We start from the raw sequence: 14,341 nt of genomic DNA, 5'->3' as shown, positions 1-14,341 counted from the left end.
TTTCCTAGGGAACGCCACTTTTGCCTTTTGTTTGTTTTCCTGCTGGAGGCTGGGGAGGGCCGGTTGCTGCTGCCCTGCCATGCGCCGCGTGGCCCGGCCGCTCTCGTGACCTGCCCAGCGTGCCCGCACGGAGTCTGCGGTCGGTGCTAGCCGAGACCTGGCGGCCGCAGCCTCGCGCCGCGCCGCGCCGCGCCGCCGCTGCCGTAGGCCGGCCTGCGGGTGTCCGCCGCGCGGGTAAGCGGGCTGGGGACGACCTGTCACGAGGTGGGCTGGGGAATGGGGACCGGCCCGCGGCCCGCGAGGCACCCGGCAGGACGGGGCCGTGGTCGTGCGGGTGTCGCCTCCCGTGGTGGAAGCTCCAGTCCCGTGGCTTCCGTGGGTGGTGAGGGCGGGGGCATCCTGGCAGGTTTGAACCTCTCTCTCGGGGGCGCTGAGGACTTGGGTTTGGAATTTTCCTAACTAGGCCCCTGCATGGCCCGCAAGGGGGCTGAACAAGAATAATCTACACACTTGAAACCAGTTTTCTTTTATTATTATTATTTTTTGTTCATTTTTATTTATTTATTTGAGAGCGACAGACAGAGCGAGAAAGAGCCGGGGGGGGGGGGGGGCAGAGAGAATGGGCGCGCCGGGGCCTCCAGCCACTGCAAAAGAACTCCAGACGCGCGCGCCCCTGGTGCATCTGGCTAACGTGGGACCTGGGGAGTTGAGCCTCGAACCTCGAACCGGGGTCTTTTGGCTTCGCAGGCAAGCGCTTAACCTCTAAGCCATCTCTCCACTAGGTGGTGGTTTTTTGGTTTTTTTTTTTTTTTTTGCCAGTTCCTTTCTCACTGAGGAGATTCTTTCACACTGATGCTGAAGGATTTTCCGGAGCAGCCTTCTTTTGTCATTTTCACCTTTTAAAGTTCCACACGAATATTTTTGATTTATATAGGTGCATAATGCATCATTCTTTAGAGAAGCACATTCATTTCCGCTTATAACTAAAGATCTGCATTTGCTAAAGTTGGACTAACCTGAGAGAATACCACCCTGAATTTTTTCAGCAGGATGGGATTTCTTAGTTATTGACACTTTTTAAAAACTTTTTGTTTTTAAGTTCTACATAGAGCACTGTGCTGAAAGAGAAGTTTTCATTTCACACACCTCCTGGTGAAGTCCAGGTTTCAGGGCGTGCCCCAGTAATGAAAGATGTCCTTGCTGAACATAAATTTTAAATGAGCTTTAAATTAGTGTAGGCAAACTGTGCTACGAGTTAATATATGTATATTTATGCACTTCTGAAATAGTTTTTCAACAAAGCACTACAAGTTTGTAAAGAATCTTAAGGCCTTCCTATCTGAGAATGGGGAATTGCAAAGCACTAAGGTACGTATAGATATAGGAACAGGGCTGGGAGTCTTAAATTTAAAATGATAGTCTGTATCATTCCACACCCCTGAGGCCCAACTTTGTAGTGAGCAAGCACACTTTTTTTTGAGGCAGGGATTTTTTTTTTGTTGTTGTTGTTTTTAATTCAAGCTGACCTAGAATTTACAGCGTTAAAGCCCAAGCGGGCTTTGCACTCATAGTGATCTTGCTACTTCAGCCTCCTCAGACCTGGGATTAAAGGTGTGCAAACTACAGGCAGCTCACACATTTTCCTTCTCTGCTTTGCCTCGTCCCCTTCTCAAGGGTGAAGAGATGTATTGGAAGGTCCTTGGAGCCTAAGTAGCTCCTGTCCTTCTTGCCAAGAGAACTCAGCATTTATACTCTTTAACCATCTTTTCCTTCATTTATTTCAACCTTTGTATCAGTGAGTATTAAAGACCTTTGAAATGTCATGTTTTCCTCCACTACCCCTCTCCCTCTGCAGGTAGGGCATCACTGTAGCCTAGTCCAACCTGGAATTCACTATGTAGTCTTAGGATGGCCTCGAACTTAGAGTGATCCTCCTACCTTTGCCTCCTGAGTGCTGGAATTAAAGTCGTGCACCACCATACCTGGCATGAAATGTGTTTTATATAGATCCTTACCTCTGTTGTCCTGTGGCTCTGGGACTTCCTCATACCTAGCTTCCCAGCCTGGCTCTAGCTAAGCCTTCATGGAATGCTTGCCCAGGGATTAATGAGAAGAATGAGTAAGAAATACCCTTCCCTGTCTCTTCATCATTCTGTTGTCCATCTGACCTTTGTAAAATGATCCTGGCCTTGCAAGCTTCAGTTCCTCTTTGTTATCTAGTACCTCATTCTACACTTATATGGTATATCTCAATTTGCCCTCAGTGTGGTTTGGTTTCTTAGTGTGCTGCTTCCCAGGAAGTGTCACTGCTCATGCTGTTTCCCTAGAAGCTCCTTCCTTCCTCAGGGCTGTCCTTTGCAAATGTACCCATCCTTGGAGGAGGACCCTCAGCCCCATTGCTTTTATAACATTTTTTCTGTTTGTTTTGTTTAAAGCCTTGGGTTATTTGTTTGTTAACCCTTAATTTTGTAGCCTATGTTCATCTCTAGCTGAGTTAGGTTATTTTAAGTCTCTTTAGGATAGAGGTAGTATTTTATGCACGGAAATGTAGTATTGTAATTTCAGTCATGCAGATTGTGGTCAGGGGTTGACTCTACTTTGTAGTCACTTAGCCTTGAAGAATTCTAGCATTACTCTTGTCATGTGTAAAATAGAGGAAATGCTTCCTCCAGCTCCCTGTGGTCACCTCCCCAGTAAAACCTGACAAAGTTCTGCTTCTCCTTTCACAATGACTAGCAGAGTCCTGAACAGGTGGCATGTACTTGATAAAGCTGTAGGATACTACATATTATAGCTCAGCCTGCAGGCTCAGAGGACCTCTAGTTATGTGCTGAATCCTTAGCATTATCCTACCCTTAGTGAAAATGGTTTGAGCTTCAGTTATTCCTGGTCATAGCTCTGCTGCTGGGATCTGTTGCTATTTTTTTTCCTTCTGAACCTTGCCAGAGCACTTCTTCCTTAAGGAAAATAAATGAATAAATAAATAAATAAATCCCTGCCACTCTTGCATCAAGGCATTACATTTCATTTTGTGGAATCTTGTTGAGTTAGATGGACAATTTTCTGCTTGTAGAACATGTATAACTATATCTATTAGTTTGTCCTCTAATTCAATGTGTAGCTCAGGCTGGCCTTGAACTCATGGTGATCCTTCTGCCTCAACCTTCAAATTTCCAAGTGCTGGGATCACCAGTGTGAACCACCATGATGGCTTTGCGTGTTTATGCAAAACTACTTAGTGGTTTCTGAACAAAATTTTAGGTATAGTGTTCGTTTTGCAATTGTAATGTATAAATTTGGGAATAGCACTTTACTTAACTGTTGATTCTTTCATTGGTATTTGTTGAAGGCTGTAGCATTCTTTTTCATCAGGATTCTTTGAAGGTTGTAGCATTCTCTTTTTTAAAAAATACAGTGTCTCACTTTATACCCCAGGCTGGTTTCAAATTCAAGACAGTCTTCTGGCCTCAGATTCTCAAGTGCTGGTATTTCACATGTGAGCCCCCATACCAGGTTTGGCCATGGCATTTTGAGAAGGGTCTGTGACTAGAGTGTCAGAAATCTCTCCATGGACCCCAGCGATTATAAACAATATGGCTGGGTGATGATGCAGAGGTGTGTGCTAAATGACTTACACACATCATTTTGTAGGTCACAGTGTAACCATACCCTAATTTTTGGCTTTTGGAATACAACCTTAATATAGCTTTAATATCTTTATAAAAATACATGTTTTGGGGCTGGAGAGATGGTTTAGTGGTTAAGGCACTTGGCTGTGAAGCATAAGGACCCAGGTACAATTCCCCACTACACATATAAGCCAGATGCAAGGTGCACATGGATCTGGAATTTGCTTTTATTTATTTATTTATTTATTTTTATTAACATTTTCCAAGAGTATAAAAAAAAAATTCCATGGTAATTCCCTCCCTCCCCCTGCCCCAACACTTTGCCCTTTGAAATTCCATTCTCCATCATATTACCTCCCCATCTCAATCATTCTACTTACATATATATAATATCAACCTATTAAGTACCCTCCTCCCTTCCTTTCTCTTCCCTTTATATCTCCTTTTTAAATTAACTGGCCTCTACTAGTAAGTATTTTCCTTCTCACACAGAAGCCCAATCATCTGTAGCTAGGATCCACATATGAGAGAGAACATGTGGCGCTTGACTTTCTGGGCCTGGGTTACCTAAGTATAATTCTTTCTAGGTCCATCCATTTTTCTGCAAATTTCATAACTTCATTTTTCTTTACCATTGAGTAGAACTCCATTGTATAAATGTGCCACATCTTCATTATCCACTCATCAGTTGAGGGACATCTAGGCTGGTTCCATTTCCCAGCTATTATAAATTGAGCAGCAATAAACATGGTTGAGCATGTACTTCTAAGGAAATGAGATGAGTCCTTCAGATATATGCCTAGGAGTGCTGTAGCTGGGTCATATGGAAGATCAATCTTTAGCTGTTTTAGGAACCTCCACACTGATTTCCACAATGGCTGGACCAGGTTGCATTCCCACCAACAGTGTAGAAGGGTTCCTCTTTTTCCACATCCCCGCCAACATTTATGATCATTTGTTTTCATGATGGTGGCCAATCTGACAGGAGTGAGATGGAATCTCAATGTAGTTTTAATCTGCATTTCCCTGATGACTACTGACATAGAACATCTTTTTAGATGCTTATATGCCATTCGTATTTCTTCCTTTGAGAATGCTCTATTTAGCTCCATAGCCCATTTTTTGATTGGCTTGTTTGATTCCTTATTATTTAACTTTTTGAGTTCTTTGTATATCCGAGATATTAGTCCTCTATCAGATATATAGCTAGCGAAGATTTTTTCCCATTCTGTAGGTTGCCTCTTTGCTTTTTTCACTCTGTCCTTTGGAGTGCAAAATCTTTGTAATTTCATGACGTCCCAATGATTAATCTGTGGTTTTATTGCCTGAGCAATTGGGGTTGTATTCAGAAAGTCTTTGCCAAGACCAATATATTGAAGGCTTTCCCCTTCTTTTTCCTCTAGCAGTTGCAGAGTTTCAGGTCTGATGTTAAGGTCTTTAATCCATTTGGACTTAATTCTTGTGCATGGTGAGAGAGAAGAATCTATTTTCATCCTTCTGCAGATATATATCCAGTTTTCCCAACACCATTTGCTGAAGAGGCTGTCTTCAATGAGTATTTTGGGCATTTTTATTGAATATCAGGTGGCTATAGCTACCTGGACTTACATCTGGGTCCTCTATTCTGTTCCACTGATCTACATGTCTGTTTTTGTGCCAGTACCACGTTGGTTTTGTTACTATGGCTCTGTAGTATAGATTAAAATCAGGTATGGTGATACCACCAGCCTTATTTTTGTTGCTCAGTATTATTTTAGATATTCGAGGTTTTTTGTGATTCCAAATGAATTTTTGGATTGTTTTTTCTATTTCCATGAAGAAAGCCTTTGGAATTTTGATAGGGATTGCACTAAATGTGTAGATTGCTTTAGGTAAAATTGCCATTTTCACAATATTAATTCTTCCAATCCAGGAACAAGGGATGTTTCTCCACTTTCTAGTGTCTTCTGCAATTTCTCGCTTGAGTGTTTTAAAGTTCTCATTGTAGAGATTCTTTACTTCCTTCGTTGGGTTTATTCCAAGGTACTTTATTTTTTTTTGATGCAATTGTGGATGGGAGTGATTCTCTGATTTCATCCTCTGTGTGTTTGTTGTTAGCATATATCAAGGCTACTGATTTCTGTGTATTTATTTTGTATCCTGCTACATTGCTGTAGGTTTTGATCAGCGCTAACAGTTTGCTAGTAGAGTCTTTAGGGTCCGTTATGTATAGAATCATGTCATCTGCAAATAATGATAACTTGATCTCTTCCTTTCCAATTTGTATCCCTTTTATGTGTGTCTCTTGCCTTATTGCTATGGCTAAGACTTCCAGTAATATATTAAATAAAAGTGGGGGGCTGGAGAGATGGCTTAGCGGTTAAGCGCTTGCCTGTGAAGCCTAAGGACCCCTGTTCGAGGCTCGGTTCCCCAGGTCCCACGTTAGCCAGATGCACAAGGGGGCGCACGCATCTGGAGTTCGTTTGCAGAGGCTGGAAGCCCTGGCACGCCCATTCTCTCTCTCTCCCTCTATCTGTCTTTCTCTCTGTGTCTGTCACTCTCAAATAAATAAATAAATAAATGTTTAAAATATCCTTAAATAAAAGTGGGGACAGTGGACACCCTTGTCTTGTTCCTGATTTTAGTAGAAAATCTTCCAGTTTTTCCCATTTAGTAATATATTGGCTGTAGGCTTGTCATAAATAGCTTTTATTATATTGAGATATGTTCCTTCTATTCCCAGTCTCTGTAGAACTTTTATCATGAAGGGATGTTGGATTTTGTCAAAGGCTTTCTCTGTGTCCAGTGAGATGATCATGTGATTTTTGTCCTTCAACCCATTTATATAATGTATTACATTTATAGATTTGTATATGTTGAACCATCCCTGCATCTCTGGGATAAAGCCTACTTGGTCAGGGTGAATGATCTTTTTGATATACTCTTGTATTCTGTAGGCCAATATTTTGTTGAGAATTTTTGCATCTATGTTCATGAGGGAGATTGGTCTGTAATTTTCTGTTTTTGTTCTATCTTTGCCTGGTTTTGGTGATTCTGGCCTCATAGAAGGAGTTTGGTAGAATTCCTTCTTTTTCTATTTCCTGGAAAACCTTAATAAGCAATGGTGTTAGCTCATTCTTAAAGGTCTGGTAAAATTCAGCAGTGAATCCATCTGGGCCTGGGCTTTTTTTGGTGGAGAGATTATTGATAACTGTTCAGATATCCATGCTTGTTATAGGTCTATTTAAGTGATTAATCTCATTTTGATTTAATTTAGGTAGGTCATATAAATCAAAGAAATCATCCATTTCTTTCAGATTTTCATACTTTGTGGAGTATATGCTTTTATAATATGTCTCTATGATTTTTTGAATTTGTCTGGGATCTGTTGTGATGTTGTTACCCTGTTCATCTCTGATTTTATTAATTTGTGTCTCTTCTCTTTTCTTTTGGTCAGATTTGCTAAGGGTTTATCAATCTTGTTTATCCTTTCAAAGAACCAACTCTTTGTTTCATTAATTCTTTGGATTGTTCTTTTGTTTCTATTTCATTAGTTTCTACCCTAATCTTTACTATTTCGTCCTGTCTACTGATTTTTGGTTTGCCTTGTTCTTCTTTTTCCAAGGCTTTAAGGCGAAGCATTAGGTCGTTTACTTGCGACCTTTCTAATTTCTTAATATAGGCACTTAAGGCTATAAATTTACCTCTTAGAACTGCCTTCATTGTGTCCCAGAGATTTTGGTATGTTGTGTTCTCATTATCATTTGACTCTATAAAGTTTTTGATTTCCTTTTTGATTTCTTCATTGACCCACTCATCATTTAGTAGCGTATTGTTTAGTTTCCATGATTTTGTGTATGCTCTATAGCCTTTCTTGCTACTGATTTGTAGTTTAATTCCATTGTGCTCAGATATAATGCAAGGAATTATTTCAATTTTCCTGAATTTGTTAAGATTTGCTTTGTGTCCTAATATATGGTCTATTTTAGAGAATGTTCCATGTGCTGCTGAAAAGAATGTATATTCTGCAGCCTTTGGATGAAATGTCCTGTATATATCTGTTAGGTCCATTCCTTCTATGACCTCATTTAGTCCAGATGCCTCTCTGTTTATTTTTTCCTGGGATGACCAGTCAATTGATGAGAGTGGGGTGTTAAAGTCACCCATCACCACTGTGTGTGGTGTTACCTGTGACTTTAGTTCTAATAGTGTTTGTTTGATGAATTTGGGAGCCCCCATTGTAGGTGCATATATGTTTAGGATTGTAATGTCCTCCTGTTGGAGTGTGCCCATAATCAATATAAAGTGACCTTCCTTATCTTTCTTGACTAACATTGGACTAAAGTCTACCTTGTCAGATATTAGTATAGCAACCCCTGCTTGTTTTCTAGGCCCATTTATTTGAAACGCCATCTTCCAACCTTTCACCCTAAGATAATGTCTATCCTTTGTAGAAAGGTGAGTTTCTTGGAATCAACAAATTATGGGATCCTGCTTTTTAACCCAGTCTGCAAACCTATGTCTTTTTGTTGGGGCATTGAGGCCATTGATATGAAGAGATATTATTGAGAGGTGTGTATTTATGTGTGCCTTTTTTTTTTTTTTTTTTTTTGTGGTTCCGGTTCTACGTTTGCTCTCTTGTGTTAAGTAGTATTTGAGTATTGCTTGTTTTTTCTAGGTTCCTTATATGTGTGCTTTTCCTTTTCTTCAGCATGGAGGATTCTATCAATTATTTTCTGTAGTGCTAGTTTTGTCTTCAAGTACTCCTTTAACCTGCTTTTGTCATGGAATGTCCTTATTTCTCTGTCTATTTGAATGGATAGCTTTGCAGGATAAAGTAACCTTGGTTGACAGTTGTTATGTTTCAGAACTTAGAATATATCACTCCAGGCCCTACTGGCTTTTAAATTTTGCGTTGAATAATCTGCTGTAATCCTGATGGGCTTGCCTTTGTAGGTAAGTTGATTTTTCTCTCTAACTGCTTTCAATATTTTTTCTTTGGTTTGTGTGTTTGGAAGTTTGATTATAATATGGCGAGGAGAGGTTTTTTCCAGGTTTTGTCTGGCTGGGGTTCTAAAGGCTTCCTGTATCTGCATTGGCACCTCTTTCCCAATTTGGGGGAAATTTTCTTCTATGATTTTGTTGAAGATGCCTACTATGCCTTTGGAGTGGAATTCTCCTTCTACTATGCCCTGAATTCTTATATTTGATCTTTTCATAGTGTCCCGTATATCTTGAAATTCCCACTCATACTTTTCTATAAGTTTGTCTTTCTCTTTGTTGGACTGTATTAGATCTGCCACGTGGTCTTCTAGCTTAGATATTCTGTCCTCTCCTTCATCCATTCTACTGGTGAGATTTTTCTACAGAGTTTTTTATTTCATTAACTGTGTTCTTCATTGCTAGTAATTCTGACTGGTTTTTCTTTATTATTTCTATTTCCTTATTTATGTTTTGTATTGCCTTCTTTATTTCATGAAATTGGTGTCCTGCATCTTCTTTGATTCCTTTGATTTCCTCTTTGCTTTCTTCTTTGATTCTTTTGATGTGTTGTTTGACCTCTTTGAACATATTTACAATCATTCTTTTGAAATCTTTCTCAGGCATTTCCTCTAACTCATTCTCACTGGAGGTCATTTCCAATGCATTAATACTTTTAGGTGGATTTATATCATCTTGCTTTTTAGTGTTTCTTGTGTTATAATGTATATATTTTTGCATCTTGGATTAAGTTAATGCTTGGATTTTCTAGGTAGCTGGGTATTCTTAGCTGTATCAATTGATTTGATGTAATATATTTTTAGAGTAGGAGCTTAAGGTGTTAGGTGTGGCTCTTAAGACTCTCAGAGTGTCTACAAAGGTGTTCCTAGGGTTTGAGTTTCCCTGCTATGGGAGTATTCAAGTAGGCTGAGTGGAATAAAATACAGGTAGATTCTAAAATTCTAAACACTGTACACATTCAATCTAAAACAGCCCCAAGTATGTATGCAAGAGTAGTTATTATAACAATCTTCTATCAATATGAGGTTAAGATTTCTGGTCTGTTGAGGGATCCAAGTCAGCTTGTGACCAAGTGAGACCCTTCCCTGGTGCAGTCCCAGTTACCTTGGATGATTTTGGTCTCAGTCAAGTTGCTGCCTGGGTCGTCGGGCTGCTGTTCTGATTTCTGGAGCTTGGCACTGGCTTTTCCTGCACGGCAAACCGAGCCTGGCAAGTGTGGCCCTGCAGATCAGCACCCCTGCTGCTGGAACTGCTGCTGCTAAAGCTGCTGCTGCTGGGTCTGTAGCCGCTGCTGCTGAAGCTGCTGCTGCTGGATCCACTGCTTCTGCTGCTGCTGCTGTAGCTGCCAGTACTGGAGCCACTGCTGCTGCTGAATCTGCTGCTGCTGGGTCCACCGCCACTGCTGCCACTGCAGCTGCTGCTGTGGGATCTGCCACTGCTGCCTCTGAAGCTGCTGCTGCTGGGTCTGCCACTGCTGCCGCTACTGGATCTGCTGCTGCTGGGGCCCCTGTCACTGGTGCCGGAGTTGCTGATGTTGCTGCCAGACCCTGCTCCTGCTTGGGTCCTGCTGTCGGCTCAAGTTGGCATGGCCAGGTGCTGGGACCCCTGCTCTGTTTGCTGGAGCTGGGCTCAGGCGGTGGGGGAGGGGAGGGAGCCACAGCTGCTCTGGTTCTCTCGCTGTTCCACGTGTTCTTCTACCTTTTGGTCTACTCCTCCGTTGCTCATTGCTGCTCTCCCTCCACGTTTCCTGAGTTGCGGAGAGCGCTGGTGTGAGTGGAAGCTCCCCACACCTGGCTTTTCTGTGGCTGGAGCCGAGCCTGGCGGCTTTCTGGGGTTGGCAGAGCTGCCGGGGCCACTTTTGCCAGCCTGTGTGGGCTCTGGATGCTCTGGTTCTCTTCTACTTCTCTGCTGCCACTTCAATTTCCTATACACCTCCCTTTTTAGTAAAAGTGTGTATTTTGCTGAGTTTTTTTGGTCCTTTTCCCCCCTAGGTTGCTTTGGCATGGGACCTATGCTGCCATCTTAACCGGATGTCTCCTGGAATTTGTTTTTAGTGGCTGGAGGCCCTGGCACCACATTCTATCTGCCTCTCTCTTTCTTTCTCTTACTCAAATAAGTAAATATAAATTTTTTTAGAGTACATGTTTTCTAACCAGCCATTGTGTCTCACACCTGTAATATAAGCACTCAGGAAGATGAGGCAAGAAGTATGCTATGAGTTTGAGGCTAGCTTGGAGTATATAGTGAGTTCTTGACCAGCCTAGGCTATAGAGTGAGATCCTATCTCAAAATACATGCTCTAGGAACTTACTTTGTTAAAGGAATTTGATGAAGCAAATCTTTTTCCATTAAACTTCTGGAGAAATACTGTGGTAAGAAGAAAATTATATATAGCTTTAGTTACAGCCAAAAAAGTAGGTTAGACTCTCTTTAAGACAGAAGCAGGAGGACCAGGCCTCTTGCTACAGGCCCCAGATGTGTTTGCAATTGGCCTCTGCCCAACTCATGGATGTAGACCAAGAGCTCAGAGCCTGGAGGACATGGCTGCTCAGCACAGGCCCCTGCCTCGCCCATCACCACCATGGCAGTGAACATCAGGAAGACCTAAGACTCATCACAATGATAAGAAGAGAAAGTTCAGGGCTCAGCACTAGATGAGTCATCTCTAGCATACTGGTCAGGGTATAAGGAACATATCAGAAGAAGTGATTAAAAGAATATGAGAGCTTCTCTCACTGCTCACTAGAGAAGCTTCTCTGTGGAGATGGCAGTAGACGCTGAGGAGACACAGATTTCATTAAAGCTGAAAGCAAGAGTCTCTTGAGAGCTCAACACTGAAGGAGTAAGTAACACTGAAGGAGACCTCCATGGCTCAGGGAATATTGTAGAAGAGAGGTTGGAAAGAATATAAAAGCCATAGGGTGGGACACTGTCCTCCAAACAAGAACAAACTGGTGCATTCTTTTTTGTTTGTTTGTGTAAGGGTCCAAGAATTGCTGAAGAAAGACTCCAGACTCAAATAGTATGTAAAAGCAAAGAGTGTTTATTTTGCAGACTCAACCAGCATGTGGGGCTCAACCATTTATGCAAAATGGTGACCCTGAGAGGAGCTGGCAGGCTTCTTTTAAGTACAGCTAGAGGAGTTTTGGTGGGCTTAATCTTTTCTAACATGATTGGCTAATTTGAACAGTAGCTGTATTTGTATTCTTTTGATTGTTCCCAAGGTTTTGGCGGGCTAGGTCTCGGGGAATTACAGGCAGGTTAGGTAATTTGTAAAATGATTGGCTAGGCAAGTAGCAGTTACAGTTGTGCATCTCTGATTGGTTGGGGCAGAAGGGTTGCAGAAGGCACAAAAGGGACATGTCTCCTGGAACTGACTCAGTCCCTTGGCAGTTACCTTTTCAGGCCACATATCAGGATCACTGTTGGTTAACAGCCCGCCCTTTCTCAGAAGTCTTGCCTGCCTATCTGGGGAACTGGAACTTAGGCCTAGTTAGGGTGGCACCTTACTGAAGCCTGTCATGTTGTCAGTTTGGTCCCTTCAGTTTGTTTGTTTATTTTTCGAGGTAAGGTCTTGCTCTAGTCCAAGCTGACCTGGAATTCAGTATGTAGTCTCAGGGTGGCCTCATACTCTCCACGATCCCCCTACCTCTGCCTCCCAAGTGCTGGGATTAAAGGCATGCGCCACCACAGCCCACCTCAAACTGGTGCATTCTTGATCTCACAGTGGTTCCCAGTACCCCAAATAACCACATCAGACCTGCATTGTTCTGAGCATAAACATTTGCTTGTTTGTTTCTAATTTTGAGGTAGGATCTCACTCTAGCCCAGGCTGACTTGGTACTCACTGTAGCTCCAGGCTGGCCTCAAACTCACTGCCATCCTCCTACCTCAACCTCCTAAGTGCTGGGATTAGCTCCAATAAACATTTTGACAATCTGAGGGGAAGCACACCTTGTGGTATGTCTATGAGAGTGTTTCCAGAGAGACTTAACTGAGCAGGTAAGACCCACCCTGAATGTGGGGTCCCAGAATGGGAGGTCCAAAGCTAGCTGAGCACTGGCATTCATTTCTCTCTGCTTTCTGTCTGTGGATATGATGTCCCCAGCATGATGGACTCTATCCACTAAACCTGTAAGCTGAAATAGATCTTTCGTCTTTCTTAAATGGCTTTTGTTAGGTGTTGTGTCTCGGCAACAAGAAAAGTAACCAGTCCAGGGGTTAAAGGCATGAAGCATAGGAGAAGGCACAAAAATGAATGATTTTCTTCTTCCTCTATTATGGAGTCAATGCAGTGGCAGGAAACATTTTTAATGCACTCCTTTTTCAATACAAAGATAAAGCAAGTTCCACAGAAGAATCTTTTGGTCTTGCAGCTATAATTTCCAATTTAGGAAAAAGCAATTGCCCAAGGGGAAAAATGCTTAAAAGACTTATTTCTAAAGTATATACGGGCAGAATAATTAAGTCCTAATGAGAAAAATACAAATTACAGGGGCTGGAGAGATAGCTTAGCAGCTAAGGCACTTGCCTGCAAAGCCAAAGGATTCAGGTTCGGCTCCCCAGGACCCAAGTAAGCCAGATACACAAGGGGGCACATGCATCTGGAGTTTGTTTGCAGTGGCTAGGGGCCCTGGCATACCCATTCTCTCTCTCTCTCTGCCTATTTCTGTATCTCTTAAATAAATAAATAAAAATTAAATTTTAAAAAATACAAATTATACACACTACTTTTAGTACCCTTTAAAACATATTAATGGTATTAATTTGCTCTTGTAAAGTTATGGTGCATTTGAACCTAGAATGCATAGTGTAACTATAAACCTGTAAAGGTAAAGTGAAATTCAGAAGTACCCTGAGAAGGGTCATTTTGTGATTTCATACATAATCAATACTTATTATAGGGGCAGATGAAAGAAATGGAACCTTTTCAGTTTAAAATGACTAAGGCTGAGGGACAGAACCTCTTTCTACAGGTTTGAATTGTGTTTGGCTCTGGTAGATCAAAGCTCCTAGACATCCCAGGTTTGCACGTCATTTTATATTTCCAGCCTTTAAGCATATATAATTGTGACATCTGCTCCATAACCATAAGGATGTAGTTGCCCCTGCCCCTAGCCTGCTTTCTAGGCTGTGAATGAGCAGAGTGCCTGATGGGAGCTGCTGGTCCCGAGCAGTCATTCCTTGGAGTTGATAGGCAGGAATTGGGGATAGGAAGGTTTACCCCACTGTCACCTGGCTAGAAAAATCATACTGTTTATTTCAAAGATTCATTAGAATTTTGAAAATAAAAAAAAAAGCCCAAATCCCCCTTTTCTTAGCTGGATATAGCATTACCCAAATCTCAAAGACATATTAAACAGAATGGAAGAGACCTGTCTGTGACTGAAGGCCTAAGAGGCCTGCCAGGTGTGACAGTTCTGCTTCAAAATACTTACTGGCAGTGATGATGAGAAAGAGACTGGGCAGAGATGAATCTTTGCACACTCACTGGGCTTGTGTGGCAGACCAGCCCTGCAAAAAGGAGGGGAAACATGGACTGGCTTGTGAGAATTAGAAGAAGAGAAAAATACTTCTTAGGATCTCAATCAAAAATTTTTTTTTTTTTTTTTGAGGTAGGGATTTGCTGTAGCTCAGACTGACCTGGAATTCACTATGTAGTCTCAGGGTAGCCTTGATTTTACAGTGATCCTCCTACCTCTTCCTCCTACGTGCTAGAATTAAAGGTATGT

At 41.8% G+C, this 14,341-nt stretch overlaps 1 protein-coding gene across 1 annotated transcript in view; it reads left to right on the top strand.

The window, feature by feature from the left end:
* The first annotated feature begins 209 nt into the window (after positions 1-209).
* Positions 210-14,341, top strand: part of Cilk1 (ciliogenesis associated kinase 1) — a 99,670-nt gene continuing 85,538 nt past the window's right edge. Inside the window, exon 1 of the mRNA XM_045160167.1 lies at positions 210-234. The gene's annotated coding sequence lies outside the window, so the exon portion shown is untranslated. The remainder of the gene's footprint in view (positions 235-14,341) is intronic.

This window comes from Jaculus jaculus, chromosome 10 (assembly GCF_020740685.1).
Source record: "Jaculus jaculus isolate mJacJac1 chromosome 10, mJacJac1.mat.Y.cur, whole genome shotgun sequence".
NCBI lineage: Eukaryota > Metazoa > Chordata > Mammalia > Rodentia > Dipodidae > Jaculus > Jaculus jaculus.
The sequence above is the reverse complement of the archived record's forward strand: the minus strand, read 5'-3'. Positions and strand labels throughout refer to the sequence as shown.